At 49.7% G+C, this 23,442-nt stretch overlaps 1 protein-coding gene across 1 annotated transcript in view; it reads left to right on the plus strand.

Annotated features, from left to right (window-relative positions):
* LMX1A (LIM homeobox transcription factor 1 alpha) overlaps positions 1–23,442 on the plus strand; it is a 42,463-nt gene that overhangs the window by 12,397 nt on the left and 6,624 nt on the right. The window lies entirely within an intron of this gene.

A 23,442-nucleotide genomic window follows, 5' to 3' on the forward strand; every position in this document is an offset into this window, starting at 1 on the left:
TGCCCACTCCTCCATCCTGACTGCTTTGGCCAGTCTTTTTAATTTTATGAAAGGCGATGTGATGGGAAAAAAGCCACCTGGGAGTGACTGAGGACAGCTCTGAGGCACATGTGAGCTCCTGCCTTTTGCCCCTAGCAAAATTCACCTCCTGTAAGTTTCTATATAAGCTCTTAATGTGGTATCCTAATTTTCTGAGCACACACAGAGCTCTTTAATCCCTAGTTTTTGCCCCCCCCCCCCCCCCCCCCCCGAAAGACACTGTCCTAAATTCCAGGAATCCTGTGTCTGATCAGGGAGCGGGTATCCATCCATCCCTCGTACTGAATCCTGCTTGCAATGTAAAGGAGGATCTGGGAAAGGACCCCCTTGGCATTTACGCTCACTGCAATATGAAAGGGCAGCGCCAAGTCCCAGAGGGGCCACATTATTGCATCCACTGTCAGGGCAGTGCTGGGGTGCTCCTCTGGGATTACCAGTGCAATATTCCTGCCATCAGTAGGGAGGGGCAGGTTGCTGTTAATAACGGCATTGCTCTGCCTCGGCTTTATTAAGCAAGGGAAGCCTCCGTTCCTCGCACCCCAGGCACCTCTCAGTCTGGGCTTTGCGATGAGAGGGAAGGGCAGTGGGGAGATGGTGTTTGAAGTGATTAGAGATGCTCAGTGGAGAGGAGGGAATTGTCAAGATGGGTGTCAGTGGTACCTCAATGGAGTCTCCTACCCTGACCTGATGCAAAACCCCTCTGTGGGCTCTGCCTTCTACTGTCCTCTAAAGACCCTCTTAGAGTAGCTAAAGTCTCATTGAGCTGGGAGGCCACAATGTAGCTGCAGGGCTTGCAAAGTCCCCTTTGCCCTACAGATGTGGCAGCTGACCCTGCAGAAAGACATGGTGCCAGAAGGGGACCTGTGTGTCCTGTTTCTTGTCTGCCCCAGCCGTCATTTCTCAGGGAAAGGATTGGTTTTTTTTCCTCATCTTCCCCTGTCCAGACGCTGTGAATCCCACTAAAACTTTTGACTGGAGCGGGGATTACATGCTCAGGTTTCAGCCCTTGTCTGTGAGCAGTGTAAGCTTTCTGCTGGAGCTCAAGTGACATTTTGTGGGAGATACAAGAGTATTAAGTGTTGGTCCTTGCAGATAAAAATAGCCACTGGCCCGACAACATTTTCTGTCGTCTTGTCACTGGTCTGACCTGGCTCCTTCGCCTCCGTGCTGGCACTCCCAACCTGGTCTTAGCAGCAGGTGCTGGGGGCACCCACAGCCCAACCCAGTCTTGCTCTGAGCATCCCCACCTGCCTGTCTCAGCAATTCTCCTTTCCTCCCATAAGCACCATGACCAGGATAGTGCCAGGTTCTTGGCACAGGCTGGACAGCAAACTGGACCGGGAGCAGCAGGTTCCAGGTTTGTGTTCACAGGGGCTGGAAGGAAGCACTGTCCATCCTGCTCACTGTGAGCCCACCCTAACCAAGCACAGCATCGCCCTTCTCCAAAATCAGAGCCTGCAGGTCAAAACAGGTACCCCAAATTGCCCATTATTGCAAACCTTGCCACTGATGTGGGAGCTCTCCTGATTACAGGAATGCTCATGCGTGTACACATGTCAGCCTGTCTGTTTTTCCCGTTGCTGTGTTTCAGAGATGATGTTTTCATTCTGAGGTTATAGCCAGAGCTGGCTCAGGGCCCCATAGCAGCATCGGCAGAGCTGACTCTTGCCGCTCCAGAAATGCGGGGCTGGGGCCAGTCGAAAGGAAAGGGAAGGAGAGGAGGAGGAGGATAAGGGAGCGGTAAGGTCTGGCTCACTGCTGAGCTGGGACCAGATCTGCTTCTGGGAAAGCCTATCCCACCCTGCCTGCCCTGCGCCTTTCCTGGCTCTGCTTCAGAGCAGCATCTGCCCGCTCCACCTCTGAAAAAAGCCAGTATGGTTCTGGAAGAGTTTGTATACAGTTGGTGGGATGGCAGCAGGGACAATTTCTCCTGGTGTTAAGCCTTTCTTTCTCGTGGCAGGATTGGGAAGTCCCTGGGCATTAGACTCTGGGCTGGGTACCCTTTGAGGATGCCTCCATTCCATCTGCTTGTTATTCTGATGTCCACCAGAGCATCATTCTCCCCAAGGATCTCTTAATGGACTTCCTAGCTTTACAGTCAGGGTACCTTCAATGCAACTTTTAATCACGGTCCTTAAGTACCTTTCTCAAACAAGTGAAGGTTTTTGGGAGCAGCATCTTTTCCAGATTCCTTTTACTCTCTGCTTTAAGACCCACCTGCCAGTGAGGGGTTCATCATCTTGTGTGATGTCATCCATCAGCTGGAGCATCTCTCCCATCAGAAAGAGGGAACAAAGTCCTCGTGTCTGGAGCTGAACTGATGTGATGGCACTTGGCCACTTACATTAGTGGGCGATTACTGAGCCCCTGCCAGGAATTCTTCCAGTGGGATCGGGAACGCTCTCGGGTGTTAAATTTGTCCTGCAGTGTGTAACCTCTAAGTAGAGCCCGTTGTGTTTTGTAACAGATCATATGATGGCAATGATGGCAGCCGCCCGCCTGGCGTTTCAAGGTCAGCACAGAGCTTGGGGACTGAGGGGCAGCTCCTGGCTGCAGCCTCACCTGACTCCTGAGCCAGCTTGCAGGGCTCTGCTCCCTCCTGGGGTGAAGCCTCGAGTCCCTCAGGAGCTTAGGCTTGGAGATGGAGGCTGTTTTGCTCCTGGCTGGTGAGGCCGCAGCCCGCATCTTGGGATCTCCCCTTGCAGGGGGTGCTCCTGGGATCAATGTGACTCTGGGATGTGAAGCCTGTCTGCATGTGTCCTGCAGCCCTGTGAGGGTTTCTTGTGTGCCACCAGCATACTGTCTTCATGTCTGGAAACCTCTGTCCCTTCGCCAGAGCCAGCACATCAGGTGTGGCTCCATCCCCTGAGAGTTTTACAGCATCATGCTAAGGACAGGACCTTTCAGCGTACATATAGATGTTATTCCCTCATTCTCACTGCCTTAAAATACCTTTCAGTTAGGACTTCATCTTGTATTCTTGAAGCCAGGGGAATTGCTGTACAGAGAAGGGAGGAGTGGCAGGGTCCTTGTCTCTGCTGGCAGAGGTGAGGAGTGCAGGGTCCTTGTCTCGGTGGACAGCCAGTGATGCTGCTGCCTGCTCTGTCCCTTGGCTTCCAGCCCCTCACAGGAAGAGTGTTCTATGGTCTATATCAATACATACTTTAGCCCCATCACTGTATGAAGCAATTAGAAAGGGCTTTTTGGATAGGTCATTAAATAAGAATTAGCAGGGATTTAAAATATTAATGGGCAATTGGCCCTCACCAGTTCTTTTGTTACATGAACATTTCATTTATAATTTGGACCCAAGTTGGGATGTGCTGAGAGATGCTCAGGCTGCAGCCTGTGCATAGGGGTTAACATAGTGCTCTTTACTGCCAGAAAATAATAAAAGCCAGGGACTGTCTAGGGATTGTGCGTGAAGGATTAGGAAGAGGATATGCATGGGCCTGTCTGCAGCTGGTTGAAGTCTAACGCAGAGGGGTAAGCCTGGAAATCATTCCTTTCTGATGGCTTCAAGGGGGGCAGCATGGAAAGGGAGCTTGTCTCCTAAAACCTGGGGAGCTCTGCAGCTGGCTGATGTTTTTAGTGGGAGGCAATCAGTGGATCCTCTTTCCCTGAGAGATGTCTGTGCCGGTCGGGAAGGAGGAAACACTGTGTGGTGGATGCTTCTGCCTCTGCTTTCCAGCTGCTGCAGTTGTTTGATGTTAGCTAAGGATGCTGGACTCTAGGGATTAGTTTTTTTTCTTGTGTGTGAATAGAGGATGCTGGGCTCTAGGGACTGGGATTTTGGTGTGAGCAGAGGATGCTGGGCTCTCAGGACCAGAGTTTCTGGTAAGAGTGGAGGATGCTGGGCTTCAGAGAATGGGGGTTTCCACCTTTCGACAAGATACTTTGTCAGATCTACAGATTCTGCTGGGACCCTGGTTTCATCCGCAGAAATATCTGTAACATTTTGGCTTTTGAAGCTGCAGGTCCCAGAGCTGAGGGATTTAATGAAGTTCTTCCTACTTTTCAGTAGGGAGCACTTCTAGCTCTTCGGTTCTAGGGAAAGCTGGAAGATGCGAATGTTTGACTTCTTGATGTTGGCAGTGCTGTTTCTTTAAATGGCCATCTCAAGCTGGCTCAGGAAGCTGGAGTCACAGCTCTCCAGCATCAGTTATTCAACATTAGCGTTTACCTTGTGACCACCACGCTCATGGAAGGTGTCTACTGAGTTGGAGGTATCCAAATTCCCCATGGTGACTCAGGGCTTTATGGCCTTCACCCAAGAGAAGCATGTTGCTTTTGTGGCAACTATTAATTGCTTCCTGAATTTAAAAAGCATAGACAAACTCTCTTGCTAGGGAACGAGTTACCTGATGCATAAATACTTTGCCATTAATGCGTGGCTGACCCTGACGATGATGTGAGGACCAGAAGAGCTTTCAAAGAATTTACCAGAAACCATTTCAGGGGAGGCTGTGTGTTGTAAATCCTTAAGTAACAGGATGGAGGGAATTAGATTAGATAATAGTTTGCAGAAACTGGGCACAATTCCCCATTGAGGATCTTGAGATCATTAGAAACATAGTGTGGTGAGGCAAGGCCCCCACGCATCCTTATCCCTGAAACTGATGAGTGAGTTTACAACCTGGTAAACAAGATTATCAAAGGGTATTTTTTACATGCTGCAATAACAAGTGATGTTAGGGAGCAAAACAGGGTCTTGTTACATCCAAAGATGAATTGTAAAGCTGCAGCAGTTCCTGGAGGAGCAGCCCAGGACAGGGATTTTTGTGCTGGGTTGAGGATGCCCATTGCATCCAGCATGCACCATAGCAGCACCAGGGCACCTTGCAGCCTTTGGCATGAGTTTCTCGGGTGGTCCTATGCTTCTGCTTGGGGAGCTGTTTCAGGAGGACTTTTAGCTGCGATAGCAAGGGAGGTGGTGTCCTATCTTGCTTATATAGTCTGCTCTGAAGTAAGCATCTGTCTCTCTGCTCCTGCCATGAGCTGTTCTAAAGCTGTTTGCAGGTTTTTAGGATGTCCCAGCCCCTCCTCACCCGCTCCCCAGCCTGTGGACAGGGCCACTGAGCTCTTTCACGGGGAGATGCTGGTGCGTGGGGCTGTTTGTTGCCGCCCCCCTCCTTCAACACCTTTCATTTGTTTGCTACATCTGCAGGTTTGCTCTTCTTCAGGCTCCCCTGAAGTTGATTGGGTGAAATTTGGGATGCCAGTGGCTTTTGGTGGCAGACCTGCTCTTGCCATCTGGTCACATGTTGGCTTTTCCCCAGGGGTTTAGGTGGTTCCTGCTGCAAAGAGCTGGGGAGCTCAGCAGACAGAGTTAAACATCTCTCATTTGAAAGGGTAGGCATGGGGGGGGGGGGGGGGGGGGGAATGCTTTGCCTGTGGCAAAAGAAGTATTTCCCAAATCCAATATCTATGCAATGAGGGGTACTGTGGTGGGAATTGTGCATCCTTTCACGGGGCAGTGCTTGCAGGGAAAGCATTCAGCAGCCAAGCTGCCTTGAGCCCTAATAATAGTCTTGCTGGCTGCCTGGGGCAAGGTGCTGGTGCTTAAAAGATCAAATCTAGTGGCTGAAATTCAGCTGCCCGTTAATGCTGGTGTAGCAGATCACATCCAGCTTGTCTGTCTGTTGTGGGGCTGCCTGTTACATGCACAGGTTGGTGATGTTTTCAGCACAACAGTGATTGACGCTAGGGAAAGTGTAAATCTAGATTAGCATTGGGGGTGTGTTTCCATCTCTAGAGTTCACTCTCTCCAGCAGAAGGACGAAGTTCAAAGGGGCTCTGGCCTTCCTGGAATAGGAAGAAGCAGGGTCCACCCTAGAGCCTTTTGTCTTCTTACCCAGAAGGGTCCCGCCCCAACGGAGAAGCCCTAAATCCAGCTGGGTGTGGAAATGGGGTCAGAAAGGTCTCTGCAAGGACTGTGCTTCATTCCTACTGCTGCAGTGCTGTTTGTTCCCCTTGAGCACGTGCGAGGTTGTGTTTGATCTGGGTCTGACTCAGGGTTTGTCTTTAATCTTCTTTAGAAAGGGGAAAAAGAAATTCAGGAGGCCCCAGTGAGATGGGCTTGGAGCTGGGTGGCTCTCACTCCAGGGAGCAAGCGCTGGCGTCCAATTTTCTGTCTCACTTTGTTTAATGGACCTGCAGACCCATTGCAAAGCCAAGATTGCACAGGCGGACGCCCCATAGCCAGATTGCAGGGGCTTGCTTAACCCAGTGCTGCTGGGTTTTTCCCCACAGTTTTCATGTGAGGTCTCAGCTTCACCTTTTCACCAGTGAGAAAACACCCCAGAGCAGCACAGCTGAGCCTCGGGGCTGGGGTTTTCTTTTGGAGGTGTGTTTTGCTCAGCCACGAGGATGGAGAGGCTGGTTTGCACTGGTCGCCTGCTTTCCCCCTCTCAGGTGGTACCTTTCCATGCTGGTGACACACTGGTCACTCTTTGCTATAACCACCCTTGGAGCTGTCAGCTCAGAAGGTGTTCAGCAGGTTGGTGGGTGACATCATTAGGCTTCACTGGTAATGTGCTGTGGAAGTAAGCAAGGAGAATCTCTCAGCAGTTGGTTCCCTAACTGGGGGCTCAATGTTGCTTACATTTGCACTCTGCTCATGCTCAGATAGTTTTCCTCCTGATGCATACCTTCCCCACAGGCTTTCACAGCAGACTCAAGCAGGCTCAGGTTCTTGGGCCTGTAAATACACGGGCTCAGGGCCTGAGGTGACATTATCTCTGAGGTTCAGATTTGTGTGTGTTCTTTCCCACCTCTGCATCCTGCAGAGCACTTCCAGGGACAGAAGAAGCATCTGAGGAAGGGGAGATGCTGTAGAAATCAAGGCATGTTGGCCTGGGTGCCATGTCCCTTGCTGTGTCCACCACTACTGCCCAGTGGGTCACATCGCTGTCTTGTATTGGTAAACATCTGGTCTGATAGGAAAGGAGCACCCAGTGTGTATTTTTTTTCTGGGAAATAGGAACAAAGAAGTACAACATCCAACATTTGCAAGCCACCAGACATGTCTTTGGAAGAGGATGTATGGAGGTGCTTGGTACGCAGCTTGCAGAGGGGCTGGAGTGCGTTTTGGAGGCTTGAGGTCCCCTTTACACTGATGCTGCTGGAAGAGACTGGTTTTATTTGGCATTTCCCACCTCCCCACTCAGCAGCAGAGGGTGAAGTGTCCCAGCGCAGGGGTGTGCAGGCAGGACTCTGGCAGGGAAGGAAAGGAGGAGAGGATAACGCCCCAGATGTGGGCCCTGGCCATTTCTGGAAGAGTAGGTCATCTGGGTGTGGGAGGGGAGCCGGTGTCCAAGCCAGCCTGGAGAGGCTGAGGTTGGGTGTATGTGTGATTTGGGGGAAAGTGAGAAGGGATTTCTTAGGCGAGAGGAATGCAGATTTCCTCCTTCACATATGTCTCCTATTCTTCCAGTTTGCAACAAAAGTCATCAAATTGCCCAAGACCTGGCAGCAAGGACAGCCTGAGAACAGCCCACAAATCAAGGGAAAGCATCTCCCCTCCTCCCTGCTTGCCTCCAGATACTCGTGCAGCAGGAACCACTTTAATCCCCCTTTGGACAATAAAACTCCTGCCCCTTCCTGATGCTGGGCGGCTGCACAGCCCAGATCCTCCAGAGCTCCTGCATCCTATAATACTTGTCCTGGCAACTTAGAAATTTGGGTTTTCCTTGAATTGTTTGCACTTTTAAACTCTCCAATTGGTCCAGGGAAGGGCTGGAGCACTCAGATATCAGGGGTTTGGAGGAGACATTTGGAGGAGACATTGTGACGTGGCTGGTGTGACTTGTTTCCTGGTGGTGGGGACAGCTGGCAGTGACTCAAGCCCTGCTTGGTCTGCCTGAATCATCAGGTACTGGGAGAGGAGACTGTCAGGGATGCCCAGCTGTGGAGCACCAGGTTTTAAGGGTGTAAGGCTCCAGATGAGAGGTAAAGGAGCAGTTGTTTCTCAGGACGATGGGTGCTTTTAATGAGCCCAGCCCTTTCTTTGCAATCCTGCTGGCTGTTATTTTTTTATTTGGCAGAAAGAACTGTGGTGAAGCAGAGCTGCAGAGATCAGGTGAGCCTGTCTTAGCTCTCCTGTTCACCCTGCATATCATGGGGATGGGCAAAGTCTCCCTTGCTATTGTAATTGCCAAGTTAGGATTGCTGCTTAAGGTGTGCTTCGTGTTGTTTTGTCTGCCTTGTCTGGGGCTCCCAGAGCAGTGTAGGAGTGGTTGCAGCCCCACCATCCTCCCACCATGAGCTCATGCATCCTGCCTGGTTTTGCAGCCACCTGGTTTGCACCAGGAGGTGCAGGACCTTTAGGATCTGCATAAGAAAGACAATCAGGTTACACCATTTTGGTAATTTGAGTTATGATAGGATTTTCTTACAAGAAAACAATTGTATCCATCTTATAAGTAAGTGTAGACTAGCAGTGATACCAGGACAAGAACTGCCAAGGTGTCCCACCTTGAGGGTCCACCCCTCATCCTGTGTCCCATTAAGACAGTGATGGTGCAGCTTTCACAAAGCAGTCCAGAGGCTCATGTGATGGAGGAGACACAGGGGAGCTTCAGTGTGGCTGGAGGGCAGGGGCATCCAGCACTTCATGCTGGTCAGTACATGGTGTGCAGTGAGCAAAGACAGCAGTGTGAGTCGCTGCAGAGGGGAGGAGTTACTTCTAAGTACACCTGAGGAGTAGGGGGTCTCCTTGAGCAGTGTGGGCACAGCTGTTAGCTCTGTGAAGTTACTGCTGTCCCTCTGCCTTGCCTGGCTGGGGTGAAGGCAGCAGCTCTCTGTCACCTCTCTCCTTCCCATGCGTGTCCAATCCACCTAGGAACCAGGTGTGCAGCTGCTGTTTGGAGGGGAGTTGTTCATGCAATGGAGCTTCCTGAGGTGAAATGGCTCCAGATGAAGTCAAGTTGCATTAATGGTTCTACTTGGGATATTAGTCTTTCTTACAAGGCATCCAGCAGGATGCCCTGCAGATTGCCAGCATGCAGTGTTGGTCCTTCTTCAGCTCTCCAGATGAAACCTTGCAGACTGCCTCGCTGGCTGAGCTGCTCACAGGCAAGACCTGGTTTGTAGGGCAGCCGGTGTGTGGGCTTCCTTCATCTGCCCAACATGCTGCTCCCGTGCAAACTGCTTTCCGCTTCCCTGTTCCTGCCTTCCTCCTCCATCCACGGCATCTGCTCCAGTTGCTTTTATCCCTGGACTGCAGAAGCTGAATTTGTTTTGTGGTTTGTTGTTTTTTTTTTTTTTTTATCTCTCCAGGGTCCCCTTCAGATTGTTTTGCTCTGTTCCATCCTCTCCAGTTTATTATCTCCTACTAATGTTATTAACATGCTAATTAGCCCCTAATTGCAATTGGCAATGAAGATGTCAGAGAGGGCTGATACTAACCTTGATCCTTCATATCACACTTTTTCACTGAATTCTGCAGATTACCTCTCCCATTCTCTTGATTATTTTATCTGGTTTGGCTTCACGGAGGGATGGTCACATTTGCTGAGTGTGATTCCTCCCCTAGTAAAGACTCACTGGGACAGATCATAGCATGGTTTATGAACTCCCAAGGCCAGTTTGGCAATGGGTGTAGCTCTGAGAAGCATTTTCTGGCTGGTCCCAAGGTCTTGTCTTAAAGGCAGGGTGCATGCATGGCTCTTGATGGCAGCCCCTTGGGAGGCAGAAGGAAAAGGACTTTGGAAAGTTAAAGAGCCGCATCTGCCATCCTGCCTATACACTCAACCCTCTGGCTGCTTGAGTGTTGTTCAAAGGTCTTCCATGACTATAAATAGGCAGAGAGGTAGGCAAAGAGATGGTGAGATGGGATGAGGACAGGCAGCAAGCCAGCCTTGGCCAGCATCTGGAGTTCTCATTGCCTTTGTGCACAGAAGAGGTGTGGTTTGTTCCGGCCACGCTGCTCTCATCAGGCAAAGTTTGCCCCCGCAGAGCCTATATTTGAACACAAAATCCCCCTTGGTTACCTTCTGGATGTGTTGCAAAGAACTGGGGCCAGTGTACAGTGAAGTGCCCTGGTGCTGCTCAGGACGTCAAGCCACGTGCTTCAAATAGCTCTGTGCAGACGTGGCCTATGGAGATGAAATGTGGCTCTTGACCGATTGAGAATAAATCAGGGTCAGGAGCTTGAATGGTAGCCAAGAAACCCAAAGGGATAAAATATAGCCTCTCTACAGACTGTTAGCAAACAGCATGTGGGCTGAGATCTGCTAGATAAATTTATGCACTGTGAATTGTTCACCCAGCTGTAGTGGAGGGATGGATGGACCCACAGAGAACTAATAACCATATGTGGTGGACATGCCTTCGGTGCTGACCTTTAGAGGGTTCAGCAAGGCCAGGAGGTGGCATGGTGACATCTTCTTAGGGATGTCACAGGGAGGGAATGGACGCATGTGTTGCTTGACACGAGGGAGGGGGATTCAGGCTGCCTTTGCCCTGCATGTCCAGGACACAGGCTGGCACAACAAATGAATGCTCCTGACCTTGGTTCTCCCATCATGTCATTTGACATGAATTGAGAATGAATACTGGGCTCTCTACCTTTGAATCCTTGTTTCCAAGCTCATGGGATTTGCCATCCCAGGAGCTCCCATTCCTGATGCAGCCCAGGGAGATCAGTTTAAAATGGGAGGAATAATATGGAAATAGTGAAAAGGTTGGATGCTCACCCAGTTATAGACTGTGGGCATGGGGCCTCCAGCACCGACTGTCGCCTGTTTCAGGTGAAATGCTGAGAGATGGCAGCACTGCCCTTGCCGTGGGGACTACTTCCTCTCACTCACCCCAAATCCCTTGTAGCTGCAAAGAGGAACATCAACTTCATGTTAGGATGAAACATCCTTGCAGTGGAACCAGCTCCAGGCAGACTGACTTAATGAGCCTTTGGGCTCAGTTCAGCTGCTTTAAACCAGAGAGATGGGCCCAAGCCCAAAACATGGAGCCAAACAGCCTTGTATTTGTCCAAGCTGCAGAGGAGCATGAACGGTTTGTGGCTCATCCCTCCTTTCTCTAACCACGCATCTGCTTCCCACCCTCTGCCCCGGGACGCTGTATGTGTGCATGCTGTCATCAAATAGGACTGGCTTATATATTGACATCGTACATGTCAACATCTTACATATCAACATCTCTGTCTGGGCTTTAGCTCAGCTTGCAGGGGGGACCCGACACCCCCATGGGTACCAGGCTCTGGGTCTGGCTATGAGAGGGTGACTGCTCTGCTTTCTTGTCTCATTTTACCCCAGCACTGTAGGGGGAACCTGAATTCCTCCGGCTGTGATTCAGAGAACTGTGGAGGGAAAAAAGTATACCATGTTTTGGGAGGAAAAAGCATTTCTCCTGGATGCTGGGCCAGTCCTGGACTCACAGGCTGGGCTGAGGAATCCGCCTTCCCTGGGAAGGGAATATTCCAATATTCCTGCAGGGAATATTGAGGGGGCTGCAGACTGTCTCTGCTTCCTGGGATTTGCAGCGTCATTTTGAGGTTGTGAGGTGGAAAAAGAGGCTTTTTCCCTGGCTGGGCATCCCCAGCAGTCTGGGAGTCCTCTCCTGGATGGACTGGCTGCTAGCTGTGCTAGCCAGTGGGTGCAGACAGAGTCTCCCACTTTGGTGGCTAATCCAGCAGCCCCCCTGCTGCTTTGCTGCCTGCCCTGTGCCTTTGCCTTGGGCTGTGACTTTTGACACAGGCAGGACACATTTAACAGTGTGCTCTGAATGCTTTGCCAGTGGTGATCCGATGGATTGTGAGCTGTGGGGCTCTGTCACAGCTCCTGCTGGAGTGACACCAGAGGTGTCATCACCATCCCAGCTTGTGCTCGGGACCCTCATCCTGGGGACAGATGAAAGCCACCAAAGGCTGGCACTGCTTTCCATGTGCAGGGTGATGGATCCCCACTGTGTCTCACACTGCTGTGCAATTCAGTGATCTCATTTGTTCTTTTATAAGTTATTTAGACTGCATCAGAGCAAAACACAGCAAGTTTTTAATGCAGACTGATTTTTCCACCAAGATGTCTTTCCTTTCTCCTTGCGGCAGTGAGGATTTTAACGAAACTTCCAAAGGAAACCACAACAAAACTCCAGAACAGTGAAATAATTGTTAAAATGTGAAAAGTGTGACGTGGTGCTTGAGTTGGATGTGCCCTTTGTTTGGTGAAGGCAGCTCAGAGAAGTCCAGCACTGCGCAGGCAAACTCTAAAGACATTAGAAAAATAACTGTTTTGGGTTTTGATTTTATTTAAAGGGTGTTATTTTGCAAGAAGGTTTCATTGTGGTCGTTTGCTCTGTGGCCAAGCACCCAACTGTGTACTTCTTTTTTATCACGGTCTAGTCCATCCCTTAAAAAAAGGCATCTGCCAGCTATTCCAGACAGCAAATGTTGCTGGGGCAGGCAAGAGAAGCATGCGTATGCTGCTGCCCAGAGCTGCTTCTTTATCGCACACCAGGCAAAAGAGCAGAGCTAGAAGGGACTCCCCAAACCTGTGTAGTGGGAGGGGGTGTCTTTCTTACCCACCCCTGCCCCACCAGTGAGTTGGTGCATTTGGTGTTTCAGTGAAAGAATTGAGACTTTTGCTGTGGATGGGTGGCTTTGGGATTGATGGAACTAACGTACTGCCTGTTATTCTGTTGGTGCCATTTCTGGTTTCCCTTGGTTGCAGTCATTAGATTCCAGGGTGAACGATAGGCATGGGGTAATTTACACTTGTCTTGGGTGTGAGGGGACATCCCAGATATAACTTAACACCCTACAAAGATTTTGTGTTCTGGATGGATGGATTAACAACATTATTTTTCTGTTGTCTTTCAGAAGGTCCTACTGTCGGTTTGCAGAGCCCTGCCCCAACATTGCTGCTCTGTGGTAGGCTCCTGTCCCTCCATCTACTAGTCCATGTTTTGGGGCTGAGAGAGCCTTCTCCCAGCTGAGGGTGTTGAGCTATCTTCTGCGAGGGGTTCGCAGCTAATTGGTACAATCAATATTTGTTTTGCAAATGCAATTGGAGGGAAAGAGAGATTGAGAGCGCCAGAAATTCAATTGACCTGTAAAAACAGATACTGTGTAAAGGGAATCCTTCCCCTGCCAAGCAAATATTTAGAAAGGAGAAGCAATAAAATGAATAAGCAACAAAGTAATATCCTGCCTCGACAGCCACCGGAGGCTGTTGGGAAGGGCTGCTGCCCCCAGCGCTGCGATAACCCTGAGCAGATGAGCAGCAGCAACCTGTTTCCAAGGGAAGCCTGGTTGCTGTTAGTGTAGAATCTGTTGAAGGCTCATCCTGGTGCCTTGGCAGCACTGGGACCTGTCTCAGGTAGCCCGGAAAAGTGAGCACCTGTGCACCTGCAACCAGGACAGTAGTATGAGCCCAGGAGTGGCACAGGAAGAAGGACGTCCTTGCCCCCTTGTTCCACCCTGTAGCCCTTCAGTACCCAACTGAGTTGAACCAGAGAACTATGGACTTTGGGCTCATGTCTGAATTGAAAAAAGTCTGTGGAAAACATTTAAAAAAAAAAACAAACAAACATATAATGCGTATACACGTATGTGTGTGTGTGTAAAATAGAGCAAATAGAAGGCAGATATATGATTTTATGGGAAAACTTTGAATCAGCTCTGGCACTAAGCACCTTTAGGCCACTTTGGAGTTTTCTGAGCATCCTCCCCCCATAATCATACTGACACCTCTAACTGATGTCAGGGTCTGAGACTGCCTCTTTTTTACTGGCATCAGTTAAAGCCTTTTCTTGGGGTTGTTCATGGCTGCTGAAGCCACCTTGAAATGCAATTATTGCACAAAAAATATAATACTGAATTTTCAAGAGGGTGTTGGCTAAAAATGCAAGCTTCCCTCCCAGACTTCCCCAGGCTGAAGAGGAGAAAGCTCTAGCGAAGCAAGTGAATTTTTACCACTTGATAACCAAATTTTCCTCAGGTTTTATCCCTATTTAGCTTATCCCTTATTTATACCTACCCTACTCCTCTAGGATGCTCAATACCTCTGGGGAGCTGATGACTAGCCCCACAAAGACAGAGCAGCTCTGCTTCTCCATGCACTATATGTCATTTGGGAGCAGATTGCTTGTTGGGATCATGGTCAGCTGCTCATTGCCAGGTTCCTCTGCCCATGCTTCCCTGGACCATCGATGGTGTGAGAACCCCCCCTCACACCCTCATCTGTTACCGCAGCCTTGTCTCGGGTGCTGCTTTGCTGAGGGTGCAGAATGCGTACCGAGCATTTGCTTCTCCCGAACCCCCAGCCCGAGAGCACATGCTACCAGAGAGATGCAACATGAGCTCAGCAGAGGTGGGGAAGAAAAAAAAGAAAGGTGGCTTAAATTTAATGTCTTTTTAGATGAATATTTCCATTCATTCCAGAGCATATTCCTCTGGCATTTCCAGCGTGCTTGTTTAGCTGAGTAGTTAACAAACTTCATCGAAACACATGTTATAGTGCTCTCTAGTGCACAGAGCTATGAATGAAGGATGCCTCTTTTGAGATATCTGGATGTGCAGCGCAGCTTTTGCTCCAGAGCAGCCTTTTAACCACAACAGCTGCTTCCCATTGTGGAAATGCTATTGAGAAAAAAAATCCACAACATCCCAACAACTTGACAACACACACAGACAATATTTATGCAAAACCCTGTGTGAGGGTGAACTGGGACACATGGAAATAAAAGATAAGGCAAGAAATAACCCAGCCACGAGACTGATATCTCCTCACTGGCAGTTCCCTGTGTGCTCCCACAGATCTCTGCTTGCTGAGCCAGTCTGAAGCAGCTGGTCTCTGTGTCGGGCTTAGTTTACTCTGTTTAGCTTTCATACAGCTGAGCAATTTTTATAGCTGCCAGAACACCAGGAAGCTCGACAGGATATTGGCTGCCTCCTAATGAGAGTTTGCCACATTGGCACGTCAGCACGAATGTCCTGTGAATTTTAAATGCCTGGGAAACGCTGGCTCCTGTGGCCCTGTCCCCGGATGCTCAGAGAGCCACTGGGGGAAACATGGGTTTTCTGTTTAATAAAGGAAAACACAAGCCTTAATTGTAGCCTAGGAGACGGGAGAGCAGTCAGGAGCCCCAGCGCTGAGGTACGGCTGCACCCAGTGTATGTGCCCTTGAAAGTGATGCTTTCAGAAAGCCAGGGGAGCCCTGGGCACTCAGGAATTTGGGTGGTCCTAAGAGTGAGGTCCTGTGGGACCAGGCTGGAGTGGACTTGGTCCCCTGGACTTGCCTGATCCCTTTTTAAACCTGTTGGTACAAGGTGGAAGTGGATTTATGGCATCATGGGGGAGTCAGGGCTGGAAGGGACAAGAGGTCCCTATCCCTTCTTCTGCATAGAATAGGGCTGGCTTGAGTGTTGAAAGGTTGCTCAGGCTGGTTATCCTTGAGGAAGGATATTTCTACACTTGATCTGACTGGTCTTTCTTTTCCTTTTGTTTTTTGGGGGAGTAATTTTTGTTTTTGTTTTGTTGTTTTTTGTGGGGTTTGGTTTTGTTTTGGTTTTGGTTTTTTTTTTTGTAATCCTCCTGTCAAAATTCTGAGCGCAAAATAAAAGCTTTTGATTTTTTGCTTCTATATTCATTGTCCATCACAGAAGGTTTACAAAAAAATTCATAAGCAAATATAATGACTTGCAAGAGGGGGTACCTTAAGCTGGAAGAGAATGAAAATAGCTCCTTCCCCCCGAAGTGGTCCAGCACATCAAAAAACCAATGGGTGTGTAAAATCCCCAAGGGGGCAGGAAAACAAGCCCGCAGGATTTTTTATCCAGGATATCCATTTCTTGGAAAGCAAAAATGAGGTTTCAAGATCATCACATTTTTATGTGCAAAATGAATGACATGAACAGCATTTCCTTCTCTCCTAGTTATTCCTGCCCTCCTTACAAAGCCAGCCAAATCAGGGTGGTGGCGGCGATAGCACATCCTCTTGCTCCTGGTGACTTTGCTTTTCCATCATTTGCCTCTCCATTAATCTCAGTACAAACAAAGGCTCTGAAGAGACAAGCTGAAAAGCTCCTGGGGGTACGTTTAAATCAGTCCTTTCTAATAATGTCTGTCGACCTCTCTATGGAAGCACTGCTCCCCAAGGAAAGGACATGGAGCCGCGGCAGCGTGCTGAAATATGGTGGGGTGTAATTAATTCTGACCTCTGGCTCCCGCTCACTCACTCTCAATATTAAATTTGACTAGTGATATTGTGTTTTTTCAATTATCCTTGTTTTCTTGGGGGCATCGAGGGGGAAGGGGTCGCTGCTCGAAATTCAGCTTTGTGGGAGATGTACTGGCTGGGATGCAGAATTGCTGTGCTATGGGATGGGTGGGATTGGTCCTTGGATTGTCTCCATTCAGATGGTGTTTGTGCTTGGACAAAGTGTTGTGGACAACAGTGTTCTGTGTGCCTCTCCCCCTCTTACCTGTGTCCCTCTTGCCTCCAAAACCAGATCTGTGATGGGGCCAGCTCCCTGCATTATGCTATGTGTTGTTATGGGGGGGGGGGGGAGAGGGAAGGAGAGGGGCACAAAAAGGAGCAGCCTTTAGGGAAATGGAGTAAAATCAGCATTTTGGTCTTGTTCTACTGGCCTTGCCCAGGAAGTCAGTAAAGGAATTTTATCAGGCTCCCCAAGGGCCTGCAGGGAACCCATAGCTCTCAGCTCCTGTAGGATCTTGCTGGTGAAAGTCTTAATAGTATACCCTTCATCGGAAATGGAGCAACTGAAAGCAGCCTTAGAAGCCATGCACTTGCTTGACCTTTTATTTTGGTGTAGAGAAGGCTTGGGGGTTGTTAGTGTATTTTGGCAACAGCTGTTTGCTGGGAAGGTTTCGTTTGTCTGTTTATTTAACCCTTTCATTCTAGTGGTGCCCCTGTGTGTCACAGTGTGGTCTCTGGAGGGTTGGGGGGGGTGTTAAGTGACCGCTTTTGACCTCACCCAGGAGGCAGGGGTGAAGGTGCCCTTTCCTGGGAAGGCTCAGATGGTTCATGTGTAGCAGAGGGAAGGTTAAACAGTCCAACAGATGCCAACCCCCTTTCCCCTTTGCCACCATGTTCCCCGTATGTCTGTTGTCCCCAGCGTGTCCCTTGTCACTGGCATCCTCTGCCACAGCACCAGGCTCCAGGAGGGGATGTAAGACCATCTTAGGTGCTCTCATCAAGGCAAGAGCTCATTTAGGGTTTCTCCTGTGGGGTTCCCATGCATGGATCCCCCAGTTTATCCCTGAGTTTAACACCTCCAAAGCCTCTGGGGTCCCTGGACAGGGCTGTCCCCCTGCCTCCACACTGCAGCCATCACTGACAGCAGTTCTGCCTTTGAAAGCAAACTGTGCTTGTTGGCATCTGCCACTGTGATGGGTTCTCCGAGGCTGGGATGTGTGCAGGGCTGGGGTGCATGGCAGAACATGATGCTGGATGGGGTAGGACCATTGGCTTTGGACCCTGAGAGAGCTGGGTTAGGTGAAGAAAGGTTAAAAGCAGGACCCAGGCTTCACCTCCTTTCCTTGCTTTCACTGGTCTCCCAGAGAATACAGCCACCAGCCTACTGCTCAGGGGTGGATTTGCAAGAGGCCAAGGATATTTTGGACTCCCCATTCCTGGCTGCCAGCAGCAGCTAAACTGGACCCCGGGAAGGACTTGCTCCCAAGGGCCATGAAGGCGAGCTCACATCAGCCTAAGGGATGAAATAAGCCCATTTCAGCCCGGTTGCTATGTCCCCTTGAAGGGTTGGAAGATGCATTCAAGCAGCAGGAATGAGAAGGGCTTGAGCTGGGGGGGGGGGGGAGGGAGGGGAAGGGAAATTAAAAAAGAAAAAAAAAAAAGGAAAACATCACTTGCTGCAAAGTGAGTGAATTCCCCAATAAACCCGAATCTGCTGAGAATACATTTTACAAACACGCAGCGAAGTTGGCCGCTTTTGTTTGGGCGTTTGTTAAGCATTAACTAAAGAATGCCATGGTCCAGCCTGCTCGGTGTGAAACCTAATTCTCCCCCTTTCTGGAGCCATGGCATGGAGTGCTCAATTTTTTTCTCTCTGTAGGACTGCAGCCTTCTAGTACTCCAGCCAAAAAACACTCATATTTTAGCAAGCTTAGCCCCGGCCCCGTTGCCAGGCAGTAAAGCGAACACTTGTCCGCCTCAGGGTAGAGGGGGAGGGAGCCAGGAGACGGAGAAGGGTCAGAAGAACAGTCCCGGGGAAAACATCCCTCCTTCATCACACCAGAGTGCTCTCTGAGGGCTTGGGATGCACAGGAAGGGTGGCTGGGGGTGCTTTCCTGCATCAGCCTGGGAATCTGGAGACCTGGTGTGGATTTGGAGGTTCCTGTGCTCGCTGGTGCTGGGTTGCCATCTGAATCTCTTTTCCTTAACCCCAGGACATGCCAGCCTGCTCTCTGCAGCACAGAGATGGTCTCAGCCCTTTCCTAGCTCCTCTCATGGCCTCAGCACACTTCCTGGGGGCTGAACATCCACGTTGTCCCCAATGCCTATGGCTGGAGTCTGCGCTTGCAGGCACCATACATAGTGGGTGAATCCCTCTCCCTTCCTTCTTGGCCACAGTCCCTCTGCCTCATCCTTTTGCCCCACAAGGGCTGGAGGGAAGGACAGAGTGACGTGAGCCCAGCAGCAGCAGGACAGCAAATCTTTCCCAAGCCATGCTTGCAGGGTTGACAACAACTGGCATTTTTCCACTGCCAGCCCTTGGCGGACCTGGTGCTGCCCTCCCCCTTTCTGATGAGTGACAGTGAGTGAGAAGATGACCCAGTGCCAAGACAACTCAATCCAACATCCATACACATGGAGCCCTGCTGCTTATTGCCGGTGCTTGCCTCCAGCCTCCTCCTGCACCTCTCGTGCCATGCATGGTCATTGACTCATCCCCATTTTGAGGTCATGGCTTTGCTCTCCAGAGAGACATTGATTAGGGATGTCTGTGAGCATGGCCTGGCTGGAGCCCTTTACAGCTTGGATGGGTTGGTTGAGGTCTGCTTACACTCCTCCTGGGCCATGCTGAGAGCAAGAGATGAGTCAGGTCCCTGCACCAAGGTGCTGGAAAACCCAGCATCCCTGCAGATGCATCTGCTGTGGGCAGCCCTGGCAGGGAGATGGGCAGGGCAGCTGCTTCACAGGGACTGGTACCTATGGCACCTGCTCCAGCCCTCAGCCAGGAGCTTGTGTGGTCACTTGAGGGACCCTCTCAGCACATCCCTGGGCTAGGCTGGTGCAGGCAGGCAGGAAATTATTCCTGTGCCCAGCCGAGCTGCCTTGCCTTACCTGCTGCCTGAGCCAAGCCTCTGTGCAGCGTTTGAGGTTTGTCCATCACTATTTAATATCGGCATCCCTGACCCACTGCCCCCTCCCCGGGGAGGCTCCAAAGGGCTGTGTTTGTATGCGACACACGCAGACAGACAGCAGACGGGAAGCGCCCGTCAATCACAGCTCCTTTCAGTCTGTCAGCTCAAAATAAAGGGAGAAAGAGGGGGTAGTGACTCTGATGAGAAACTGGGGCTGCCTGTACACCTCCCCCTCCATCGGTGTCAGAGAGGACATGGGATGAGCTGTCCCAGAGGTGCCTTCAGACACGTGTAGAAATTTCTAGGTTTCAGTGATGCTGTATGGATGGGAAACCCAAAAGGAGAGGTCTGGGATGGCTTTCTTGAGGAAGAGGGATTCCGTAGAGAAGTGAGACTTTGTCTCAGAGAAAAGGGGGACATCTGTAAGGCTGGCTAGTTTGTTTAGGAACCTTCCAGCAGAAACGTTGCATTTCTGGAAATGGCAAAATATTTTGTTTCAAAATCTTCTTGAATACCCTGCCTCCCCCCCCTTCTGTTTCAAAACTGTGGATTTTCATTTCAAAAGGGACCTAAATACAAAATAATAAATAATAATAATAATAACGCAGATTAATCAGTATAGAAACAGGAACGTTTGTAAGATCAGAAGCAAAAGGTTGTCTGTTGTGATAAAAATTGCTGGCATCACCATATTTTGTCCCAGTTTCTGCTAGATTGAGTGGGTTTGTTTAGATTTACAAATTGTCACTGTCTGTGCTTCAATGAGACTTTCACTGAGCTGTCTGTGGCAGGCTGGGTTTCTACTGAGCATCACAGTGCTGAGCAGGTCACCCTGTCCAGTGTCCTGCACTGTGCCTGCCAGCTTCCTACGTGGTTAAACAAACCCAAAGGCTGCTAGCCAAGCCTCATTTAACTTTTGAACCCCAGGCTACGAAAGGAAAAATTGTCTTCTGCCATCCCCATGATGGCAGTAATAAAAGCACTTCTATTGAAATCTAAGGGTAGGTAATTTGTTCTTGGTTTAAAATCTGTTGAAGTCCCACCCTTCTCTTCCGTGCAGCCTCCTATAGAGAAATGTCATCCAAAGTCCCCTTTGCAGCTGAAGGGAGGCACAAAGAGGGAGAGAGGGGACAAAGTATCTCATGTGTTCTGCAAGGAGGGAGCTGGGCACAGAGCTGAAGATCTCAGAGGTGGAGGAAAACATCTCTGGATCCAGGCTGGTGTGCCTTGCTCAGGCAAAAATGTTAAATTAATTGCTAGATCTGGTGCCGGAAGAAAACTTCCTTTCAGCCCCATCTCTGGCTGACCAGTTGGGTTACCTGTGCAGGAGTTGTCTGTGCTAGTTATCCTATGTGAGGTTGCCCTTATTATGGGGTTGTTCTCCAGTGGGATTATTCATGCATGGGGTTACCCATACATGGGGTTATCTATGGGGGGGTTGTTAACCATGCATGCTCTTCCTCCCCAGTTCCTGTACAGGAGCTGGTACTGTCCAGGGCTGTTCCAGGACTGTAGAGATCTGGGATGCCCTTTGCACTCTCCCCATTACTACCTGTGGTAGGCTGAAGTTTTTATGTTGTGACCTTTTACTGCCTAAGATCTTGGTTTATTGTGGATTTATAAGGAGCTCTTAATGGTTTTATACTGTGAAAGAGGTTTTATGGGGATTTCTCTGCATCTTACATTGCCCAGGGATGGGGGAGTCCTGCATTGGACAGTGAAAGATGACTGGTCCGTCTGGCATCTCTCACTGGGAGCTGCTGGGAACTCAGCAATTTGGAAAGAAAGTAATTTATTCAGCAACTTAAGTACAGCTTTAAGTGCGTAATATTAGGCATCCATTTACCTAAATCTCACACCTTCCTGTTTTGCAACATGCTTTGGGCTTAGAAACATCCATCGCTTGGTTGGTGCTACTGTGCTTAATTGGCAAAAGTTTATGGTTCTTTAATCAGTGTCCTGGAAATAGAGATTTTGGACGCATTCACTTGTAAAGATCAGATAGCAGTAATGTAATAGCTTATTAATATTTTATTACTGAGAGCAGTTAGTAATCCCAACAGGTAAAGCTTCATTTCGACAGGGTGAGAATGTGTTACCAGAGCAATCAAATCACCTTCACTTTGATATGAGAGACATAATTAAAGACAATTACAAAAATATTAACACAAGCCTGAGTTTCTCAGAGCTGGGACAAGAAGAAAATAACCCTCCAGAAGGGATGCTTTAGAAGGAATATACATCCCTTTCCTTCCAGGGTAGTCACTTGGGTCTTGGAAATACATACATCTTAGAGACAGAGAGTTGTATGGAAACCTGGGAAATTAAAATTGAATGTACAAAAATAAAAGCTACTAATAGCATTACACAGAATTATAAACTCCCTAACCTCCACCTTTTGTTTGATGATTTTCCACTTTCCGTAGTGACACTGGTGGTTTATGAAAATTTCACAACACCTCTTTCCTACTTCTTGGGGTATGCTACAATTTGTGACTTTCCCAGGATTTGGCTATCATGGGGAGAGTGATGCACCCCATTCTCATGCTCATCCCCACCATTTTGGGAAAACTGAGGAGGGAGTGTGCATAGCCCACATGCTGGCATGAAGTGTCCATGAGAGACCCCAAGGCGAGAGGGAGCCAACACCAATAAAGTGGGATACATTTGGGTACCCCATTCCCAGCCCTTCAAGCCGTCAGCACCCTCAAAGGCTGGCAGGCACCACTGGCAGGTGGCAGTGTCCCTTTTCACCCTGTGAGAGCTGTGCATGTCTGGCAGGCAGCTGTTTGCCTCTGGAGCTGGGTGCTCACCAGCTGCAGCACTGGGCACTGGGAGGTGATGCTCTGTGGCTGACCCTGCCCTCAGCATGGGGAGGCCGGCATTATCCTCTGCTCCTGCACATAACTGCCCTCCTCGTACTGTGGAGGACACTGCCCTGCCCAGGGTCACTGGCTCCGTGCAGGCAAGGGATGGGCATAGATGCAGCCAGTTGCTGCCGACTCTCCCAGGCTTTCTGCCTGCAAGGCAGAACCTGCCTGTCCCCCTCTGGCAATTTGCACAGCTGGCTGCCTTCTTTATCAGCTGTTGGGCAACTGAAGTGGTGACAGGAAATGAGATGACGCCTGGCTGGGATTTCGTAGGAGCAGAGGCTGTGCATGGGCTGCAGCAAGGTGCATGCACCTTTGCTGCTGGGAATCTTCTGTTGTGTAGCATCTCTGGTGTTACAGGAGGCTTCGCTTTGGGAGGTACCTCTGGAACACAAAGACACGCACATGCCTTATTCTGCCCCTTGTCTCCTTGTTTTATGGGCTATCGAGCTCACCACAAAAACTTTGTAAAATGATCACCGTTTTCTGAGGGTTTTGCTCTGAGGGTTTTGCTTACGTCTGGTCCTCTCCTTGTTGGGCTGGGGCTGACTCAGCACTTTCCATTTCCTATGCGGGGTTTTTTGTTTAGTAACTGCCAAAAAAAGCGAAAGGATTGAAAACCCACCGGTGGATGCAGGGCTGCCCTTCTTCCTTCCCCTCCCAGCCAGTCATCCCAGCACTGCAGCCCCCCAGCACCTCAGGTTTTCCCTTGGAAACACATGGGATGGGACCACAGAGGTGGGAGCTATCTGGGGTTGGAGGAAGGCTGGATGCGTTGCTCCCCATGCAGGTCCCTGGGGCATCCCTGGGCTGGGACATGGGCGATGCTCGGAGATAACCTTCACAGGATGTGTGCTGACTTCTGACTTCTCTTTCTGAGCCAAGGTCATCAAGACAGGGGACTAGTAATGTCCAGTTCCCACAGATATTTAGGACAAGGCTGAGTAAACAGTGACTTTTTTTTCCTTATGGGGCCCAAGCAAAAAATACAGATATCTGGGGGTATCTTCAAACATCTCTACTGGGTGAAACATCCCATTCACTTAAAACATCCAGCCCAGGGATTAGCTCCAGGTGAATCCAAATCCTCTCAAACCAACACTGATGTTGCTGCCTCCTCTCTGCTTACCTCAGTTTCCCCAGCTATAAATCAATGATCATGCTACTGAATTTCTTGGTAAGGACATTTAAAGTCAGAGAAAGAAAAGCTCTGTTTCAACCTACAG

This window comes from Pezoporus flaviventris, unplaced genomic scaffold (assembly GCF_033815535.1).
Source record: "Pezoporus flaviventris isolate CSIRO_AGI_PZ_B2104156 unplaced genomic scaffold, CSIRO_AGI_Pfla_v1 ptg000013l, whole genome shotgun sequence".
Classification (NCBI taxonomy): Eukaryota; Metazoa; Chordata; class Aves; order Psittaciformes; family Psittacidae; genus Pezoporus; species Pezoporus flaviventris.